The following is a 7,125-nucleotide window of genomic DNA, read 5'->3' as shown; positions in this document are numbered from 1 at the left end:
CTCCATTGTGTATATGTACCACTGCTTTCTTATCCATTCATCTGCTGATGGACATCTAGGTTGCTTCCATGTCCTGGCTATTATAAACAGTGCTGTGATGAACATTGGGGTACACATGTCTCTTTCCCTTCTGGTTTCCTCAGTGTGTATGCCCAGCAGTGGGGTTGCTGGATCATAAGGCAGTTCTATTTCCAGTTTTTTAAGGAATCTCCACACTGTTCTCCATAGTGGCTGTACTAGTTTGCATTCCCACCAACAGTGTAAGAGGGTTCCCTTTTCTCCACACCCTCTCCAGCATTTATTATTTGTAGACTTTTGGATCGCAGCCATTCTGACTGGTGTGAAATGGTACCTCATAGTGGTTTTGATTTGCATTTCTCTGATAATGAGTGATGTTGAGCATCTTTTCATGTGTTTGTTAGCCATCTGTATGTCTTCTTTGGAGAAATGTCTATTTAGTTCTTTGGCCCATTTTTTGATTGGGTCGTTTATTTTTCTGGAGTTGAGCTGTAGGAGTTGCTTGTATATTTTTGAGATTAGTTGTTTGTCGGTTGCTTCATTTGCTATTATTTTCTCCCATTCTGAAGGCTGTCTTTTCACCTTGCTAATAGTTTCCTTTGATGTGCAGAAGCTTTTAAGGTTAATTAGGTCCCATTTGTTTATTTTTGCTTTTATTTCCAATATTCTGGGAGGTGGGTCATAGAGGATCCTGCTGTGATGTATGTCGGAGAGTGTTTTGCCTATGTTCTCCTCTAGGAGTTTCATAGTTTCTGGTCTTACGTTTAGATCTTTAATCCATTTCACTGATCACTGTGACCATTACTGCAGAGTCATCTGACTGGACCACAATAGAACCAACCACAGACCTAGCCAATTTTCCAGAAAATACTCCTACTTTTCTCTGGCCTATGTTTATAGCTATATTTCTAGTCCTTGCCCACCTTCCCCCCATCAACCCCACCCGTCCTCTCTGCAGCATTTAAGCCTCATAAGCGGGTATATGGGATCCTACTCTGCCGGGCAGACAGAGGGGTTTCTCACTGAGTGGAGTCACAGAAACCTCCCTTAATCTATAGGACTACAATCTATAACCGTTTTCTTCTGTTATGTGTAGTTTTAAACTGTGAAAATAACAAGTGTGTTTGTGTGTGAGAGAGACAGAGACCGAGAGACAGAGCATCTCATAGAACTTGAGTTGTGGAAATGTCAGTGTAGCAGGGTTTTTATAAGTGCATTTTCAGGCTTTCCACTTTTTTTTCATTATTTCTCATTTCTTTACCATGTTGCCGTTTTCAACTAAGGATCTTGTTAGCCTCTTATGACTATAATTCATTTTTAAGTGGACCTAATGGTTCTTATTCGGACCTCTTAGTTGGCTCAGTGGTAAAGAATCCAACCGTCAAGCAGGAGACGCAGGTTTGATCCCTGTGTCGGGAAGATCCCCTGGAGAAGGAAATGACAACTCACTCCAGTTTTCTTGCCTGGAGAATTCCATGGACAGAGGAGCCTGGAAGGCTACAGTCCTCGGGCCACAAAGAGTCAGACATGACTTAGTGACTAAAGAACAACAACAATAGTTTTTATAATGGTACCTTTGCTAACTCTATATTTTCACATTGATCAACTGTCTTACATCAAAAATTCAGAAAGTAAAGGGATAGTGTAAGAAATATGGCAGCAAAAGATAATCAAACCTGTCCCCTGGATGCATACACACACCCACATGTGCATACATGTGCACCCACTGACAAACAGCATAACATAGAGGCCTTCTCAGCTCAACTCCAATTCTCCATCCATTTCATTCCAAGACAAGAAAAAAAAATAATAAAATCAATAAAAAATTCAAATAAATTTACCACCACAAATAATTGTCATGAGGAATTCACCTCTCATATATCTCCTGGGCTTATTTTTTCATCAGAAAAATAAGCTATACAACTACAGTATTAATGGGAGGCGTAAGATTTCTTTAAACTGATTCCAGAGTTATGAAATCACATCTGGAGAGCTGTAGCAATTATCTTTATAAGACTTCTGCTGAAGAAGGGGAGGAAACCTCTCACTGGGATAGAGAGGAATGGATTTAATAATTTGGAAAATATTTCCTGAGGCACCAAACATTTGAATTCACTAACTTTCTGCAGTTGAAGCCTTTATCATCAGTAATTGTTAATATACTGTTAAACTTATTTCCTTGTTTTCTCACTTACTTTCTCCCTTATTTAATTCTTAGGTTATAGGGAGGAAGAGTGATGGGATTGTCTTTTAGAATTTTTTTTTTTTTAATCTTCAGTTCAGTTCAGTCGCTCAGTCCTATCTGACTCTTTGCGACCCCATGAATCGCAGCACGCCAGGCCTCCCTGTCCATCACCAACTCCCGGAGTTCACTCAAACTCACGTCCATCGAGTCAGTGATGCCATCCAGCCATCTCATCCTCTGTTGTCCCCTTCTCCTCCTGCCCCCAATCCCTCCCAGCATCAGAGTCTTTTCCAATGAGTCAACTCTTTGCATGAGGTGGCCAAAGTACTGGAGTTTCAGCTTTAGCATCAGTCCTTCCAAAGAACACCCAGGGCTGATCTCCTTTCGAATGGACTTGTTGGATCTCCTTGCAGTCCAAGGGACTCTCAGGAGTCTTCTCCCCAACACTACAGTTCAAAAGCATCAATTCTTCGGCGCTCAGCTTTCTTCAGAGTCCAACTCTCACATCCATACATTACTACTGGAAAAACCATAGCCTTGACCAGATGGACCTTTGTTGGCAAAGTAATGTCTCTGCTTTTGAATATGCTATCTGGGTTGGTCATAACTTTCCTTCCAAGGAATAAGCGTCTTTTAATTTCATGGCTGCAATCACCATCTGCAGTGGTTTTGGAGCCCCCAAAAATAAAGTCTGATATAGTTTCCACTGTTTCCCCATCTATTTCCCATGAAGTGATGGGACTAGATGCCATGATCTTCGTTTTCTGAATGTTGAGCTTTAACCCAACTTTTTCACTCTCTTCTTTCACTTTCATCAAGAAACCAAAAATTAAATGTCTTTTTCATTTGTTGTTTGGTTGGTTATAAAGAAACTGTTTATCTCCTGTCAACCTTACTTCAATTCTGTGTTTGAGTCTGTGAGAGAACAGCTTAAGACCACTCTGTGGTTGTTCCTACCCCTTCAGTGGCCAGAGCCGTGGGGACTGCAGACCAGTCCTAGACGGCTGGGCTGAGGCTCAGTCTTCGGAAGGGAACTGCGCCTTCTCAGGTGACTTGGGGAGGAGCAGCAGTACATTTGGGAGCTGGAGCACTCCATTCACCCAAAATTCCTCCCTGGTCTCAGGACTTTCCAGTGATGGTTGCTCTTCCTTTTCTGCCTCTTCTGGGTCACAGCGGAAGTAGAGATGGTGCTGATCTCGCGCTAGGGATGATGGGGCATATGCGCAGAACTTCTGCAGCGAGCATCCACTACTGCAGACTTGGGAGTGGTCTCCTGTGTTGTTCCCGTGATGATGGCGATTCCCCCATGGTGCAGAGGAGAGTCTGTGTCACACAGAGCAATGGTGGGTGGGTTCATATTAAGACGCATCTGTGAGAGGCTACTTACTGATCAGTTCTGGGATCGGGAGGCTCCGGCAGCGGTGGCTCTGGGAAGCCTGCCTGGATCTGGTCACTGAATGTTCCAGGAGTAAAGCAGCCAGCGAAAGGAGTGGCCCCAGTGGTAGCAGCAAACTTCAGCACAACTCGCTGGCTACTATTCCTGGAGGATAGGAGGCTGGCATCACTCAGGTGGTACAAGCTGCAGAACTCTCCTCTGTTCTCTTTAGATTTATGACATACGTGCCATCACTTTTCCTTTTGTACACCATTGTTCCAGTTGGAAACCAAGATTGGTGCCACCTAAGGGGGTTCCCACTGTTAGAAATTTGAGAACACCTTGTTCCTTGCAGGAAATCAAAGACTCAGGACATTGTGAAAGAAACCAAAAAGATATCAGAGAAATGATGTGTGTAATTTTTGATGTGGGTGACCCTAGCCTGAAGCGGAGAAGGCAATGGCAACCCACTCCAGTACTCTTGCCTGGAAAATCCCATGAAAGGAGGAGCCTGGAAGGCTGCAGTCCATGGGGTCGCAAGAGTCAGACACGACTGAGGGACTTCACTTTCAATTTTCACTTTCATGCATTGGAGAAGGAAATAGCAACCCACTCCAGTATTCTTGCCTGGAGAATCCCAGGGACGGCGGAGCCTGGTGGGCTGCCGTGTCTGGGGTCACACAGAGTCAGACACGACTGAAGTGACTTAGCAGCAGCAGCTAGACTGAAGGTGTGATCCATGTGCACACAGAAGGGATGGGAACAGAGCAGTGCATTTCCTTCAGTAAGTGAAAAGAGATGAAGACAGAACAGATGCAAAATTATGTTTGGAAATACAGTGAAGGGAGATTGGGGAAATTCCAGATGGTGATTTCTATTTCCTCTTTGGAAGTTTTCTGTTGAGAGTTGAAGGCATTAAAGTGGAGATGGGTCAGGTGCTTAAGGGGAGTGGAAAAGAAATGGAATCACTGTCGTGTATAGTGGAAAACAAACTGATTTGGAAAATGAGATCAGGTTTCTGGCATACTTGGGATACCTATGCATTTGACAATTATACATTTATAGTGAAACCCATTCACCCTGTTTTAAATTTTCTTGCAGTGCTCTAGCTGTCACTTAAAGGCATTTAAAAAATCAGATAATTGGGTTCTTCCTAGTTTGAAGTTTTGCAAAATAAAGGGAAGTGAAATTGGAATATTGGAACAGGAAACTAAAAATGATGGATTGTAGAGACTAAGAGGATAGAAAGCGGAGAGGAGATAGGAGAAAGCTAACAGATGTGAATAAAGTATGGATAAGTGAACTAGAAATCATAACAGTGTTGAAGCACAATCCTACTACAATTCTTTTTATAAGGAAGTTGTGACTATCAATTGTGCTTAACAGATTATTTATGTGTTTATTTATTTTTTGGCTGCACTGGGTCTTCATTTGCTCTGTGCGGGCTTTTTCTAATTATGATGAGCGGGGGCCACTCTTTATTGCAGCATGCAGGTTTCTCACTGCAGTGGCTTCTTTTATTGCAGAGCACAGACTCTAGGCACACAGGTTTCAGCAGTTGCAGCCTGCAGGCTCAATAGGTATGACACATGGGTTTAATTGCTCTGTGGAATGTGGGATCTTCTTGGAGCAGGGATTGAACCCATGTGCTCTGCGTTGGCAGGCAGATTCTTATCCACTATAACACGAGGGAAGTCCTGGATTATTTAAATAAGTGCTATTGGAGGTGAAAGGCTTTAGATGAAGAAAAGTTCCATGGTCTGCATAGAGTGTATAGTAAGGTGGAATGGAAATGAAGATTATCTGAGAAGAGGAAGTGTATCATTTGTTGGTGTGGGAATGTTCCCTTTACCCATGGAGTCAAACAAGCACCAGAAATATGTTAAAGAAATACACAATATATGGGAGCCTGTGAGACAGTCTATGGACTTTTTAATATAACTGCTGATACTGTTGTCCTTTCGGTCATGTTTGACTCTCTGCAACCCTGTGGACTGTAGCCCACCAGGCTCCTTTGTCTGTGAGGATTCTCCAGGCAAGAATACTGGAACAGATTTCCATGCCCTCTTCCAGGAGATCTTCCTGACCCTGGGATCAAATCCACATCTCTTACGTCTCCTGCATTGGCAGGCATGTTCTTTATCACTAGTGCCACCAAGAAGCCCAATATAGCTTTAACCACTGTAAACGTCTGATACTTTGTCTCCATGAGTAGAAACTGTGTCTATTTTGGTTATTTTATCTCTAGGATCTAACACAGTTTCTGGCACATAAAGGGGACTTGGTGAATGTTTACAAATGAGTGAATGCATAAACAACTGAATGAAGGATGGTGTGGTAACCACTTTCCAAAGCTCATGACTCCCAATGAGCTTTGTCTCCTAGTACTCACATCCGTGTATAGTCAGGTCCCACATTTCACCAGAGTTGGTCTATGTGACCAGTAGACAACAGTGGAGGTCAAGGTGTGCTGCTCTGAAGGTAGTTTATAAAAGCCTGCAGCCTCCATCCTGGATCACTTGCACTGGAGGAAGTCATGCCATGAGCAGCACATGGTGAAAAACTGAAGGAGTACATGTGTGAATGATTTGGGAAACAAACCCTCAGGCCCCATCCAAGGCATCAAAGACTGAAATTCCAGCCAACAGCTCAACTGCAGTCTCTTGAGAGACCCTGAGCCAGAACCAGCCAGTAAAGCTGTACCTGGATTCTTCTTTTTTTTTTAAATTATATATTTATTTATTTTTGACTGCTCTGGGTCTTCACTGCTGCAAGTGGACTTTCTCCAGTTGCATGAGTGGGGCAAACTGTGGTGTGCAGGCTTCAGTAGGCTCTAGAGTGTGGGTTCAGTAATTGCAGCACATGGGTCTAGTTGTCCTGAGGTATGTGGAATCTTCCCGGAGTGGGGATTGAACTCATGTCCCCTGCATTGGCAGGTGGATTCTTGACCACTAGACCACCAGGAAAGTCCCGAGCCTGGATTGTTAATCCTTAAAAATAATGTGAGAGAATGTTATTTGCCTTAAGCTGTTAAGCTTTGGAGTGATTTATTATGCAGCAATAGATAACTAATATAGATGGTAAGCCATTTTTAAAGTACATTTCAAAACTTATCTTTTGTTTTTTACAAATAATTTCAGAAATTTTTCTCTACTTTGACTCCATTCAGAAGGAGGGTTCCCTAAACTTCCACCATTCTTCCTGCCCCTAATTTCAATTTTTATCATTTCATGAAGAGGAATTTTCAGCCTGTAGGTCTATGAAGAAACCAGGACAAAACAATTGCTTCCTGGTCTCAGGAGATAATTTATATTTCCTTTGATATGTTCATAAAATCATAAACAATGTCCTCTACTCTTTACATTATAGTAATTTTAAGAGTCTCGTATTTCTACATTAGTAATAAAAATACCATAAAACTTTAGTGTTTAAAGGCATAAAATACCACTAGATTATGGCATAGTAACTTATTTTCTCATTTCATGAGATATTGTGTGCTGCTGCTGCTAAGTCACTTCAGTCGTGTCTGACTCTGTGTGACCCCAGA

General features: G+C 42.5%; 1 pseudogene; it reads right to left on the bottom strand.

Moving 5' to 3' along the window:
* Nucleotides 1-3,133: 3,133 nt before the first annotated feature.
* On the bottom strand, nt 3,134-6,087 carry LOC113890891 (annotated as a pseudogene).
* Nucleotides 6,088-7,125: the final 1,038 nt, after the last annotated feature.

The sequence above is a fragment of the Bos indicus x Bos taurus genome, chromosome 4, assembly GCF_003369695.1.
Source record: "Bos indicus x Bos taurus breed Angus x Brahman F1 hybrid chromosome 4, Bos_hybrid_MaternalHap_v2.0, whole genome shotgun sequence".
NCBI classification, from domain to species: Eukaryota; Metazoa; Chordata; class Mammalia; order Artiodactyla; family Bovidae; genus Bos; species Bos indicus x Bos taurus.
Note: the sequence above shows the minus strand (reverse complement) of the source record. Positions and strands in the feature narration are given on the sequence as shown.